Below are 15,725 nucleotides of genomic sequence, written 5' to 3'. Positions count from 1 at the left end.
TTGCGTGAATTTGGACAATTTTCCTGTCCTGCTAAGCATTCAAAATGTAACGAGTACTTTTGGATGTCAGGGAAAATGTATGGAGGAAAAAGTACATTATTTTCTTTAGGAATGTAGTGAAGTAAAAGTAAAAGTAGTCAAAAATATAAATAGTAAAGTACAGATACCCCAAAAAACTACTTAAGTAATCCTTTAAAGTACTTTTTACTTAAGTACTTTACACCACTGTCAAATTGCATTTCAATGTGACATGCTTGCTTCTTAGTTTTTATGTTATTGTTAAATGTGATAGTTTCATTATACACATTACTGTACATGACAAGACAAGACATTGATATTATGACATTATTAATACATTATTATTATTAATAATAATACATTATGACAAAGTATTAGCAGATTAAAATAGTCAATTATGAAATAATATTCCTATAACCTTATTTTAGGATTTCACTCACGTGTAAAAAGGCTTCATTCTGTTTTTCTCTGGCTATTGAAGGACATACCAAATGATGCAATGACATGAAGCCATATCTCTGCCAAAAGTTTGGTGATGGAAGGGTGAGCTGCAGTTAGTTTCAGAGTGGGTGGCAAGGAATAAGTTAAACCTAAATATTTCTGAAACTAAAAGCATTGTATTTGGGACAAATCATTCACTAAACCCTCAACCTCAACAAAATATTGTAATAAATAATGTGGAAATTGAGCAAGTGGAGGTGAGTAAACTGCTTGGAGTAACCCTGGATTGTAAACTGCCATGGTCAAAATATATTGATACAACAGTAGCTAAAATAGGGAGAAGTCTGTCCATAATAAAGCACCTGTCCATAATCTACATTCTTAACAGCACTATCAACAATGCAGGTCCTACAGGCCCTAGTTTTGTCGCACCTGGACTACTGTTCAGTCGTGTGGTCAGGTGCCACAAAAAGGGGCTTACAAAAATTGCAATTGGTTCAGAACAGGGCAGCACAGCTGGCTCTTGGATGTTCACAGAGCTAATAATAATAATATGCATGTCAATCTCTTCTGGCTCAAAGTGGAGTAGAGATTGACTTCATCACTACTTGTATTTATGAGAGGTATTGACATGATGAATGCACGGAGCTGTGCGTTTTAACTACTGGCGCACAGCTCGGACCCCCATCAATACCCCACAAGACATGCCAAAACAGACTATGGGAGGCGCACAGTACTACATAGAGCCATGACTACATGGAACTCTATTCCACATTAAGTAACTGATGCAGCAGTAGAATTTGATTTAAAAAACAGATAAAAATACACCTTATGGAACAGCATGGACTGTGAAGCAACACAAACATAGACACAGACACATGCATACACACACATGATAACATACGCACTATATTTATTTTTATTTTTATTTATTTTACCTTTATTTAACTAGGCAAGTCAGTTAAGAACAAATTCGTATTTTTAATGACGGCCTAGGAACAGTGGGTTAACTGCCTTGTTCAGGGGCAGAACGACAGATTTGTACCATGTCAGCTCGGGGATTCGATCTATACACAAGTATACACAAGTACACGTGGATTTTGTACTGTAGATATGTGGTAGTGGTTCACCTTCCAACAGGACAACACCCCTAAGCACACAGCCAAGACAATGCAGGAGTGGAATCGGGACAAGTCTCTGAATGTCCTTGAGTGGCCCAGCCAGAGCCCGGACTTGAAGCTGATCGAACATCTCTGGAGAGACTTGAAAATAGCTGTGCAGCGATGCTCCCCATCCAACCTGATAGAGCTTGAGAGGATCTGCAGAGAGAATGGGAGAAAGTCAGGTGTGCCAAGCTTGTAGCGTCATACCCAAGAAGACTCAAGACTGTAAAGTAAATTGTCTGAATACTTACGTAAATATGATATGTCAGTAAAAAAAAAAATATTATAATAATTATGGAGTATTGTGTGTAGATTGATGAGGATTAAAAAATAAATATACACTACCGTTAAGTACATTTTTTGTCCATTAATATAACATCAAATTGATCAGAAATACAGTGTAGACATTGTTAATGTTGTAAATGACTATTGTAGCTGATATTAGTGTTTTATTTTTCATTAATCTTTTTTAAAAAGTACACATTTTCTTCCACTTTGACATTACAGAGTATTTTGTGTACATCGTTAGAAAAAATGTACAATTAAATCCATTTTAATCCCACTTTGTAAGACAATAAAATGTGAAGAAATCCAAGGGGTGAGTACTTATGATACCCACTGTACTTAACTTTGAAAACGATTATCATTCAGGATTTTTTATTTTTTAATATTTTATTTTATTTATTTCACCTTTATTTAACCAGGTAAGCTAGTTGAGAACAAGTTCTCATTTACAATTTCGACCTGGCCAAGATAAAGCAAAGCAGTGCGACACAAACAACACAGAGTTACACATGGAATAAACAAGCGTACAGTCAATAACACAATAAAAAAAAGAAAATCTATATACGGTGTGTGCAAATGGCATGAGGAGGTAGGGCAATAAATAGGCCATAGTAGCGAAGTAATTACAATTTAGCAAATGAACACTGGAGTGATAGATGAGCAGATGGTGATGTGCAAGTAGAAATACTTGTGTGCAAAAGAGCAGAAAAGTAAATAAAAACAGTATGGGGATGAGGTAGGTTGATTGGATGGGATATTTACAGATGTGCTACGTACAGCTGCAGTGATCGGTTAGCTGCTCAGATAGCTGATGTTTAAAGTTAGTGAGGGAAATATAAGTCTCCAGCTTCAGCAATTTTTGCAATTCGTTCCAGTCATTGGCAGCAGAGAACTGGAAGGGAAGGCGGCCAAAGGAGGTGTTGGCTTTGGGGATGACCACTGAGATATACCTGCTGGAGTGCATGCTATGGGTGGGTGTAGTTATCGTGACCAGTGAGCTTAGATACGGCGGAACTTATTAACCTAGCAAAGACTTATAGATGACCTGGAGCCAGTGGGTCTGGCGACGAATATGTAGCGAGGGCCAGCCGACTAGAGCATACAGGTCGCAGTGGTGGGTGGTATAAGGGGCTTTAGTGACAAAACGGATGGCACTGTGATAGACTGCATCCAGTTTGCTGAGTAGAGTGTTGGAAGCTATTTTGTAAATGACATCGACGAAGTCGAGGATCGGTAGGATAGTCAGTTTTACGAGGGTATGTTTGGCGGCGTGAGTGAAGGAGGCTTTGTTGAGAAATAGGAAGCCGATTATAGATTTAATTTTGGATTGGAGATGTTTAATATGAGTCTGGAAGGAGAGTTTACAGTCTAGCCATACACCTAGGTATTTGTAGTTGTCCACTACAGAACCGTCCAGAGTAGTGATGCTAGTCGGGCGGGCGGGTGCGGGCAGCGAATGGTTGAAAAGAAAGAATTTGGTTTTACTAGCGTTTAAGAGCAGTTGGAGGCCACGGAAGGAGTGTTGTATGGCATTTAAGCTTGTTTGGAGGTTTATTAACACAGTGTCCAAAGAAGGGCCAGATGTATACAGAATGGTGTCGTCTGCGTAGAGGTGGATCAGGGAATCACCTGCAGCAAGAGCAACATCGTTGATATATACAGAGAAAAGAGTCAGCCCAAGAATTGAACCCTGTGGTACCCCCATAGAGACTGCCAGAGGTCCGAACAACATGCCCTCCGATATGACACACTGAACTCTGTCTGAGAAGTAGTTGGTGAACCAGGCGAGGAAGTCATTTGAGAAACAAAGGCTGTTGAGTCTGCCGATAAGAATACGGTGATTGACAGAGTCGAAAGCCTTGGCCAGGTCGATGAAGACGGGTGCACAGTACTGTCTTTTATCGATGGCGGTTATGATATCATTTAGTACCTTGAGCGTGGCTGAGGTGCACCCGTTACCAGCTCGAAAACCGGATTGCACAGCGGAGAAGGTACGGTGGGATTCAAAATGGTCAGTGATCTGTTTATTAACTTGGCTTTCGAAGACTTTAGAAAGGCAGGGCAGGATGGATATAGGTCTTTAACAGTTTGGGTCTAGAGTGTCACCCCCTTTGAAAAGGGGGATGACCGCGGCAGCTTTCTAATCTTTAGGGACCTCGGACGATACGAAAGAGAGGTTTAACAGACTGGTAATAGGGGTTGCAACAATGGCGGCGGATAATTTTATAAAGAGAGGGTCCATATTGTCTAGCCCAGCTGATTTGTACGGGTCCAGGTTTTTCAGCTCTTTCAGAACATCTACCATCTGGATTTGGGTGAAGGAGAAGCTGGGCAGGCTTGGGCAAGTAGCTGCGGGGGGTGTGGCGCTGTTGGCCGGGGTTGGGGTAGCCAGGAGGAAAGCATGGCCAGCCGTAGAGAAATGCTTATTGAAATTCTCGATTATCGTAAATTTATTGGTGGTGACAGTGTTACCTAGCCTCAGTGCAGTGGACAGCTGGGAGGAGGTGCTCTTATTCTCCATGGACTTCACAGTGTCCCAAAACTTTTTGGAGTTACAGCTACAGGATGCAAATTTCTGTTTGAAAAAGCTAGCCTTTGCTTTCCTGACTGACTGCGTGTATTGGTTCCTGACTTCCCTGAAAAGTTGCATATTTTCGGGGACTATTCGATGCTAGTGCAGTCCGCCACAGGATGTTTTTGTGCTGGTTGAGGGCAGTCAGGTCTGGAGTGAACCAAGGACTATATCTGTTCTTAGTTCTACATTCTTTGAAAGGGGCATGCTTATTTAAGATGGTGAGAAAATTACTTCTAAAGAACGACCAGGCATCCTCTACTGACGGGATGAGGTCAATATCCTTCCAGGAAACCCGGGCCAGGTCAATTAGAAAGGCCTCCTCGCAGAAGTGTTTTAGGGAGCATTTGACAATGATGAGGGGTAGTCGTTTGACCGCGGACCCATAGCGGATGCCGGCAATGAGGCAGTGATCGCTGAGATCCTGATTGAAAACAGCCGAGTTGGTCAAGATAATATCTATGAGGGTGCCCATGTTTACGGATTTAGGGTTGTACCTGGTAGGTTCCTTGATAATTTGTGTGACATTGAGGGCATCTAGCTTAGATTGTGGGACTGCCGGGGTGTTAAGCATATCCCAGTTTAGGTCACCTAACAGAACAAACTCTGAAGATAGATGGGGGGCAATCGATTCACATATGGTGTCCAGGGCACAGCTGGGAGCTGAGGGGGGTCTATAACAGGCGGCAACAGTGAGAGACTTATTTCTGGAGAGATTAATTAAAAAAATTAGTAGCTCAAACTGTTTGGGCATAGATCTGGAAAGTATGACAGAACTTTGCAGGCTATCTCTGGAGTAGATTGCAACTCCTCCCCCTTTAGCAGTTCTTTTTTTTCAATTTAAAGTTTTATTAAGTTTTCAAACAACCAACCAAACACATTCCACATTCACAGATGTGACAGACTTAAAAAAATAAAAAAAATAATAATAATAATAATAAAAAAAAAAATATGTTATATATATATATATATACATATATACATACCTACATATACATACATACACACATACACACAAATAATAATTATAACAAAATTTAAAATGTAGAACTTGCAGCAGCACTATCAAGGTTCTTATTTGCTATTTCCAGCCTTAGCTGAGATGACGAGCCAATGATTAGTTTTTAGATTTTACAGCACCTTACACAACACGCATCTGCTCACCTCCCCGATCCCCCCATTCACTCTGTCCAATTTGAGATATAGTGGAGTAGTGGAGACCAGAGTCTATCAAACTTGGGCTGTCTCTTGTGGAGGTCATAAGTGAGCTTTTCAAGAGGGAGAAAGTCAACAATCTGGTCAATCCACATTTTAAATGTAGGAGAGGTACTAGAGGCCCACAATAGAAGGATACATTTCTTAGCAAAGTATGTAATGGTCATGAGCAAATTTTCTCTGTCAGGATCAAGAACAAAGTCCTGCTGGGCATTAAGAAGATAGAGACACGGGGTCATATCAAACTGTACATCTAGTATTTTCTGTGCAGCAGTATGTATAGATTGCCAAAAACTGGCAATCTCTCTACAGCTCCAAAATACATGCATATAGGTTCCACTTTCAGAGGTACATCTTTTACAGTTAGGAGAAATGTCTGTTTTCATTTTATGGAGTCTCAAGGGAGTGTAATAAAATTTGTACAAAAATTTGTAATTCGATTCTTTCATTTTTACATTAGTAGAGGAGCAGTATACCCTGTCGCAAACCTCCGCCCATAACTCATCACTGATAGTCAGACCAAGGTCCTTTTCCCAGATTATTTTCAAAGGAGTAAAGGAGGAGCCTCCTTTCTCAGAAAGGAGTCTATAGATATAGGATATTTTGCCTTTAATGGATTGTGCTGTGACAAGAAGGGTTTCAACTTCGTTCAACTGAGTTCTAAACCTCCTCTTGGAAGTAAATGAGGAGATGACATGTCTAATTTGAAGATATTTAAAAAAATGGGATCTTGGCACATTGAATTCACTGCAGAGCTCTTGAAAGGATTTCAGTGTAGTGGTCTTCTGATGAAATAGGTCTGAAAAGGTCCTGATTCCTAGAGTATGCCAAAGATTAAAGTTGGCATCCCTCAGGGCTTTTGGCAAGTCTGGGTTGCCTACTATAGGCGAGTGAGAGCATATTTGGGAGGAGATGCCCAGGTATTTCTTACAGTCCCTCCACGCTAGTAGGGTGCTGTAAATCACAAATGTTTTGGCTATGTTGCCCACTTCACTAAAGTTATTAATGAATATAGTTGAGCTTAGTGGCAATGAACCACAGGATTGGGCTTCTATCTGGATCCACGTTGACTCTTGTCTGTTTGTGATCCATGTTAGCATGTTGCGGATTTGGGCAGACCAGTAGTACAATTGAAGGGAGGGAAGGGCAAGACCGCCCTTAGATTCAGGTTTCGATAGAGTGGAGAGCTTGATCCTAGGTTTTTTATTGCCCCATATAAATTTGGTGATGCTTTGGTTAATTGTTTTGAAAAAGGAAGCTGGGAGATAGCATGGGAGCATCTGAAATAAATAGTTCAGTCTAGGGAGGATGTTCATACGGATTACATTAATTCTTCCTACTAAGCTAATTGGGAGGGAGATCCAGGTTTGGAGGTTGTTTTTGATTCGATCCAGGAGTGGAAGATAATTCTCCTTGAAAAGCCTATTCAGATCTGGTGTTATGAATATCCCAAGGTATTGAAACCCCTGTGTCTTCCATTGGAATGGGCATAGTGTCTTCATAGAACTGGTGAGTGTAATATTGAGAGGGCAGACAGTGGATTTGTTAAAATTTATCTTATAACCTGAAAACGTGCCATACTGAGCAATTGTGTCTAAAATGGGAGGAAGGGATTTCTCAGGGTTGGATATGTAGAGCAAGACATCATCCGCGTAAAGCGAAATCTTGTGCTGCAGGCCGCCTGCAGGAACACCTGTAATACTTGAATTGCTCCTTATCAACTCTGCCAGAGGCTCCGCCCCCAACAAGTAGAGCAGGGGGGATAGCGAGCACCCTTGTCTTGTGCCCCGTCCCAAAGGGAATCTGTCAGAGTTCAGTCCGTTAGTAGTCACCATGGCATTTGGATGAGAGTATAGTGATTTGATCCATTCAATAAAGTTTGGGCCCATATTGAACTTTTCTAAGACTGAGAACAAAAAGCTCCACTCCATCCTGTCGAACGCCTTCTCAGCATCCAGTGAAGCCAGCAGGACAGGGGTCTTCTGTGCGTTTACTTGATCAATAATATCAAAAAGACGGCGAATGTAATCAGAAGAGTATCTGTCTCTAATAAATCCAGTTTGGTCCGCTTTTATTATTTTGGGAAGAAGAGTGTTTAGTCTTTTGGCCAGCAATTTGGTAATTATTTTGTAGTCGAAATCCAACAAGCTTATGGGCCGGAAGGAGGAGCAGGATAGGGGGTCCTTGTCTTTTTTGAGCAACACTGTAATGCGAGCTGTGCGCATTGAGTCTGGGAGAACTCCGTTTTTGCAAAAATCCTCCAGCATTGGCATGAAAATAGGGCTAAGCTGGGGCCAAAAAGCTTTGTAGAACTCTCTGGGGAATCCATCTGGGCCTGGGGACTTGTTAGGTGGCATGGAGGTAATTGCCTCCAGGATCTCCTCAGGAGTGAAGGGGGAGTTGAGATCTTCTTGGTCAGTCTCTGATAGTTTAGGTAGCGAGATTCCCTCTAGGAAGGAGTGGAGTTCTGCTTCCGTGTGTTTTCTCTCAGAGGTATATAGTTTGCAGTAAAAATCATGAAAAGTTAAATTGATCTTTTTTGGGTCATATGTGACCTCGTCCTCTGCTGTTCGGATAGCCATAATTGTACGCTCTGACTGCTCTTTTTTTAATTGATAAGCAAGCAATCTACTAGGCCTATTGCTATACTCATGGTATTTCTGTTTAGTAAAGAAAACTTTTTTTTTAATCTCCCGAGTATAGTCCAAATTCAGTTTGGCTTTGGCTGCTTTAAGTTGACTCCAGGAGGTGCTGTCTGTGGATTGTTTATGTACTTTTTCACAGCGTTCCAGCTCCCTCTCCAGATCTAGCCTGTGTGCTTCCATTGCTTTTTTCTTAGAGGAAGCATATGCAATTAGATGACCTCTTAGTGTGGCTTTAGCAGCGTCCCACATTGTGGCCGGAGAAACAGGAGAATCTTTGTTGTCTTGTGTGTAGTTGTCTATCCATGTAGTTACCAATGTATGGAATGCTTCGTTTGATAGCATGGAGGTGTTGAATTTCCAGCTCTTTGACCTCGGGATGTTTTTGCAGAGGTCAAAGCGGAGGTGGACAAAGGCGTGATCCGAAAGCGCTATGGGTCCGATTCTACACGTGGCTGAATTTATGAAACTCTTTGGGATAAAAATGTAATCTATACGGGAGTAGATGTTATGGACATTAGAGTAGTATGTATAGTCCATAGATGAGCTATTAGTCTCTCTCCAGATATCTATCAGTCCCATCTCTTTAGTAAGAGAGTTCAACATCTTTGCAGATCTAGGATTTGTGGTGGGGACTTGAGATGATTTGTCTAGGGTTGGGTTCAGGGTACAATTAAAATCTCCGGCCAACACTCCAAAGGAAACACAATGCTCATTGAACAGGGTTATCATTTTCGACATAAAAGCAGGAGTATCTGTGTTAGGGGCGTATATGTTTAAGAGAGTAATTGGTTGCCCATACAGTGACCCAGTTATCAAAATAAATCTCCCCTCCGGATCAGATATGTTTTTGTCAATTATGAATGGAACATTCTTATGGATAAGTATGGCTGTGCCTCTACTGTTGGATTTGAAAGATGAGAAATACACCTGTCCCACCCAAGCTCTGCGGAGTTTGGCATGTTCAGCATCACAGAGGTGTGTCTCTTGCAATAGCGCGATGTCTGCTTTTTCCTTTTTTAGAGCACATAGTATCTTTTTCCGTTTTATTGCATGACCTAGACCATGGCAGTTCCATGTCAATAGATTTAAGGTACTAGTCATCGTCATCGAACAGTAATCGAACTTTAGTGCAAGTCATCTCTGGGTAAAGGTGGATAGTAGTTACAGCTGCGTTCACATAAAAGGAAAATAAATGGTTTACATAAAATAACAGTCTCTGAACACCCCAGCCGAGTTCCCAAACAACTCGACATATCCCGTTGGATCTATTACCTCCCCGCTCAGTCACAATTCTGTGTTCCCACAACAACAACAAAAAAAACGGGAACAGTTAGCAACGCACAACGTCTCCCCCTCCCCACCAAAGAAATGCCTCATCCTCTCCGCCCCGCATTGGGTAAATGACAACGTAGCCCCCGTCCAGACCACATTAAAAATGGGAGAAAATAAAATCAATAGCCCAGCCTACATATAGTAGGCCTAGGTTATAATATGGAGCCTATCCCTCTCAGCTAAAGGAACATAAATATAGATTAGACGGCTATAATGACATTTAGCAGGGCGGGTGGGTCTTTGGATATCGGCTATATGTTGTCTTACCTCCTTTAGTAATAATAGTAATCGCATTTAGTCATTGGTCCATTTCTCATTGACCGGGGTTGTCTTTCAAAAAACGTTTTGCCTCTTCGGGAGTTTTGAAGTGTCGCAGGGCTCCTTGGTAAAGAATCCTGAGCTCGTTTGGGTATTTGAATCCCCTAAAGATGCCTCGGTCAATGGAGCATTTCTTCACCTCGTCAAACTCTCGGCGCTTCCGGCGTATTCCAGCTGACAGGTCCTGGAGCAAGATGAGTTTGGCGTTTCCCACTGTAATGGTGTTGGTTTTCGCCGCCTGTAGGACTCGTTCCTTGTCGGTGAATCTCAAGAAACGTATGGTGATTGGGCGCGGTGGTTGTCTGGCTGCTGGTGGGGGCCTCAGTGCTCGGTGAGCTCTCTCGAGTTCTATGGGTCTGTCGGTGGACAGGTGGAGCCACTCGGGAAGTTTGTCTTGCAGGTAGCGGATCAGTGGCATGTTTCCCTCTTCTTTTTCGCCCAGATTTAATAGAACACAATTATTCCTTCGCCCCCTGTTTTCCAGGTCCTCTGTTTTCTCTTCCAGCTGCTCAATTTTTTTTTTAGCATATGCTATTGTTTCCTTGGCGTCTGTCAATAAGTTTTCCGTGGATAGGATTCGCCCCTCTGCCTCGTCCAGGCGCCCCGCGTTTATGGTTATCTTGTTGTTTATGTCAGGCAAAGCATTTTCCAGGATTGTCACCTTGCCCCCTATCGCACTGAGCTGAGCGTTAATGGCATCTAGTTTAGTGTTGAGTTCTGTACGTTGGGATCTCAGCTCAGAAAAGATGTCTTCGACAGAGTGCGAGGTTGGCCTTCGTTGGGCCTCGGGGGGGAACGGGTCCTCTTGCTCCTGGCCTTCTTGGAGGCTTTTTCCGTCGCTAGTGCTCGAGTCCGGGTAAAAATGTCACCTGTAGTGTCGCCTTTTGTAGCCTCCATGACTTTTTGACTAAAGCTAAATGAGTTTAAACTTGAAGTGGAGGTAAGATTAGGAATTGGAAACTACTTGTGCGGAGCTCCTAGTTCATGCGGCCATCTCGTTCAGGGGTCACGTGATCCCTCCCTTTAGCAGTTCTATCTTGACGGAAAATGTTGTAGTTGGGTATGGAATTCTCAGAATTTTTGGTGGCCTTCTTAAGCCAGGATTCAGACACGGCAAGGACATCAGGGTTGGCAGAGTGTGCTGCAGTGAGTAAAACAAATTTAGGGAGGAGGCTTCTTTTTCGGTTAAAGAAGTTAACAAATGAGAGTGCCTGGGGACACGCAGGGCCTGGGTTAACCTCCACATCACCAGAGGAACAGAGGAGGAGTAGGATGAGGATACGGCTAAAAGCTATCAAAACTGGTCGTCTAGTGTGTTGGGGACAGAGAATAAAAGGAGCAGATTTCTGGGCGTGGTAGAATAGATTCAGGGCATAATGTACAGACAGGGGTATGGTGGGGTGCGGGTACAGTGGAGGTAAGCCCAGGCACCGAGTGATGATAAGAGAGGTTGCATCTCTGGACGGGCTAGTTATGCTGGGTGAGGTCACCGCATGTGTGGGAGGTGGGACAAAGGAGGTATCTGAGACATGTTGAGTGGGTCTAGAGGCTCCGCAGTAAACTAAAACAATGATAACTATCCTAAACAACAGTGTACAAGGCATATTGACATTTGAGAGAGACATAAAGCAAGGCATAAAGCAATCACAGGTGTTGATTGGGAGAGCTAGCTAAGACAACAACGGGTAAGACAACAACAGCTAATCAGCTAAGACAATAGCAACAGGTAAAATGCCGATGAATGGGCAGAGAGGGTCGGTTAACTACACACAGCGCCTGCGTTCGAGGCTGGGGCTGACAGATAAAAAAAAATAAAAAAAATGGAGTACCGTGATTAATGAACAGTCCAGCAGGCATCAGCTATGTAGCCAAGTGATCATAGGGTCCAGTGAACAGCAATAGATTGGAACAGGGAAGCCGCGGGTAGTCGTTACTACGCTAGCGCGCGGGAGACACGGCGTTTAAAGTTAGCAGGCCGGGGTAAGTAGAAGCGTCTGCTCCGACGTCTGGCAAAGGCGGGTTGAGGGCACAGCGGATGGAGTTACGTCTGCGGACCAGTTGTGGTGGTACGGCGTGGAGCCGTGTCGACAAAGGGTCCGGGCCAGATGGCGAAAGAGGTATTGTAGTTGTAGTAATTTAGTTTGCTACCCGGTAAATGCGCCTGACTCGCGGCTAACTGGTGCTAGCTTCGGGGCAGGGGCGTTAGCCACTATAGCCACTCGGTAGCAGCTAGCTATCAGCGATGATCCGATGCAAAGGTTCAGAGCTTACGGCAAGTATCCGGTGGAATAGTGGAGCCGTGTTGGGGGTAGAGTCCGGGAAGCATCGGCTGAGTAGCCGGGTGATCACAGAGTAGGCCGGGAGTTGGGTCTGGCTCAGGGCTAACTTCGGGGCTGGGTCACTTGGTGGCAGCTAGCTAGCTGGGATGATCAGGAGTAATGGTCCAGGGTTTACGGCAGGAATCCGGCATTGTAGTGGAGAAAAACAGTCCGATACTGGCAGACTGGCAGGTATTATCCAGGCTAAAAAAACGTCTGGTGCCTGTGCAGAAGGTAAAAGCCGCTAGCAGTGGCTAACAATGACTAAATAGCTAGAAGCTAATTAGCTGGTTAGCTTCTGATGGCTAGCTTCTGATGGAGGTTCTGGCTATAAGGTCTAAAAAAAATAGCGGATCCGTGTCACATTTAATTTAAAAATGGAAAAGAGATTGAAAACAATTTGAAATATATACAAAAAATACAAAAAGTAAACGAGAAGACGACAAGCCACGTCTGCTACGCCATCTTGGAAACATCTTGTCCTGTAGGCCATTGATACTCTCATATACAGTTACTCTTCAACTTCATTCCACTTGAAGATGTTCTATTGCAACTTGCCCATCTTTGTGTTAGGTGTGTTAGGTGAACACACACACAAACAAACACACACACACACACAGTAGTTTAATCTACTGTAAGGCGGGCAGCTATTACTGCAGGAGAGGTAGCAGGCCAGAGGAGTGGAATGTAGGGATGAGGGAGTGAAGCAGACGGGGTAGACACACACACACACACACACACACACACACACACACACACACACACACACACACACACACACACACACACACACACACACACACACACACACACACACACACACACACACACACACACACACACACACACACACACACACATACAGTGGGGCAAAAAAGTATTTAGTCAGCCACCAATTGTGCAAGTTCTCCCACTTAAAAAGATGAGAGAGGCCTGTAATTTTAATCATAGGTACACTTCAACTATGACAGACAAAATGAGAAAAAAAATCCAGAAAATCACATTGTAGGATTTTTAATGAATTTATTTGCAAATTATGGTGGAAAATAAGTATTTGGTCACCTACAAACAAGCAAGATTTCTGGCTCTCACAGACCTGTAACTTCTTCTTTAAGAGGCTCCTCTGTCCTCCACTCGTTACCTGTATTAATGGCACCTGTTTGAACTTGTTATCAGTATGAAAGACACCTGACCACAACCTCAAACAGTCACACTCCAAACTCCACTATGGCCAAGACCAAAGAGCTGTCAAAGGACACCAGAAACAAAATTGTAGACCTGCACCAGGCTGGGAAGACTGAATCTGCAATAGGTAAGCAGCTTGGTTTGAAGAAATCAACTGTGGGAGCAATTATTAGGAAATGGAAGACATACAAGACCACTGATAATCTCCCTCGATCTGGGGCTCCACGCAAGATCTCACCCCGTGGGGTCAAAGTGATCACAAGAACGGTGAGCAAAAATCCCAGAACCACACGGGGGGACCTAGTGAATGACCTGCAGAGAGCTGGGACCAAAGTAACAAAGCCTACTATCAGTAACACACTACGCCGCCAGGGACTCAAATCCTGCAGTGCCAGACGTGTCCCCCTGCTTAAGCCAGTACATGTCCAGGCCCGTCTGAAGTTTGCTAGAGAGCATTTGGATGATCCAGAAGAAGATTGGGAGAATGTCATATGGTCAGATGAAACCAAAATAGAACTTTTTGGTAAAAACTCAACTCGTCGTGTTTGGAGGACAAAGAATGCTGAGTTGCATCCAAAGAACACCATACCTACTGTGAAGCATGGGGGTGGAAACATCATGCTTTGGGGCTGTTTTTCTGCAAAGGGACCAGGACGACTGATCCGTGTAAAGGAAAGAATGAATGGGGCCATGTATCGTGAGATTTTGAGTGAAAACCTCCTTCCATCAGCAAGGGCATTGAAGATGAAACGTGGCTGGGTCTTTCAGCATGACAATGATCCCAAACACACCGCCCGGGCAACGAAGGAGTGGCTTCGTAAGAAGCATTTCAAGGTCCTGGAGTGGCCTAGCCAGTCTCCAGATCTCAACCCCATAGAAAATCTTTGGAGGGAGTTGAAAGTCCGTGTTGCCCAGCAACAGCCCCAAAACATCACTGCTCTAGAGGAGATCTGCATGGAGGAATGGGCCAAAATACCAGCAACAGTGTGTGAAAACCTTGTGAAGACTTACAGAAAACGTTTGACCTCTGTCATTGCCAACAAAGGGTATATAACAAAGTATTGAGAAACTTTTGTTATTGACCAAATACTTATTTTCCACCATAACTTGCAAATAAATTCATTAAAAATCCTACAATGTGATTTTCTGGATTTTTTTTCTAATTTTGTCTGTCATAGTTGAAGTGTACCTATGATGAAAATTACAGGCCTCTCTCATATTTTTTAAGTGGGAGAACTTGCACAATTGGTGGCTGACTAAATACGTTTTTGCCCCACTGTACACACACACACATAAACACACGAACAGAGATCAGACACAAGATAAGCTACACAGTAAGCCTGGTGTTGGTCTGTGTCATTCTTAGATATGCTATTTTTGACTATTGCGCTTTCTGTGCCTTTTTCTGAAGAAAACATAGGTAAACCACAGAGAATATGTCTATTGATGGTCACTGTCTTGGGTTTTCAAAACAAAATGTTCTTGGTCAGAGATGTTCTAATGAAAGCCTATCATTCGTATGCCATGAGTTGGATTGTGCATTAAAATAACCGATTTTCTTTACATGAAAAATAAGCTACTGTAGTAACCCTTTCATTTTGTCTCACAGCACATCCTAGGAGCTCCCTATTTGCTCACTTGCTTGTTGACTCAGTTACATTGGTGTGTCAGTAGATAGATAATTTAAGGTAAATGATCAATAGTGCAGCCTAAGAATAGAAGGGAATAGTGGTGGATAAAAAAAAAACAGAAATGAAATGATCAAAAGAAAGGAAGGCTACTGAACTTTAAACGATGTGATGATGCATGGGATTTTCTAAAGGTTTTCTATTGATAGGTAACTTTGATTCCTCCTTCGCTTTGTCCAGTTTCTATTTTGGTCCATTTCAATAGGTGAGTGAATATACTGGCAATAAGAGGATCCCATATCCAATAGCTCTGTACTTACTCAGCTGTGTTACAATCTCTAAACACACTGCATTGAATCTCACTGCCTACTAGTCCTACTAGTCTTACTTCTATTGGTTCTGCCTGATTTTGTTAGATCTACAATAGCCTTCTTACCATTTGACTGATCTCATGCAGCTAATCAAGGCTTTGACTCTTCAATAATACAGCCACATCCCTTAGGCCAAACATAGTACTGTCATAGTTTATTATTTACAGTATCCATTTGTCACTTCAAAGATGCCAAAAGATAGTATGTGGACTATCTTAATGGATATATTTAGAG

This window comes from Salvelinus alpinus, chromosome 16, assembly GCF_045679555.1.
Source record: "Salvelinus alpinus chromosome 16, SLU_Salpinus.1, whole genome shotgun sequence".
Classification (NCBI taxonomy): Eukaryota; Metazoa; Chordata; class Actinopteri; order Salmoniformes; family Salmonidae; genus Salvelinus; species Salvelinus alpinus.
This window is presented reverse-complemented; position numbering follows the sequence as displayed.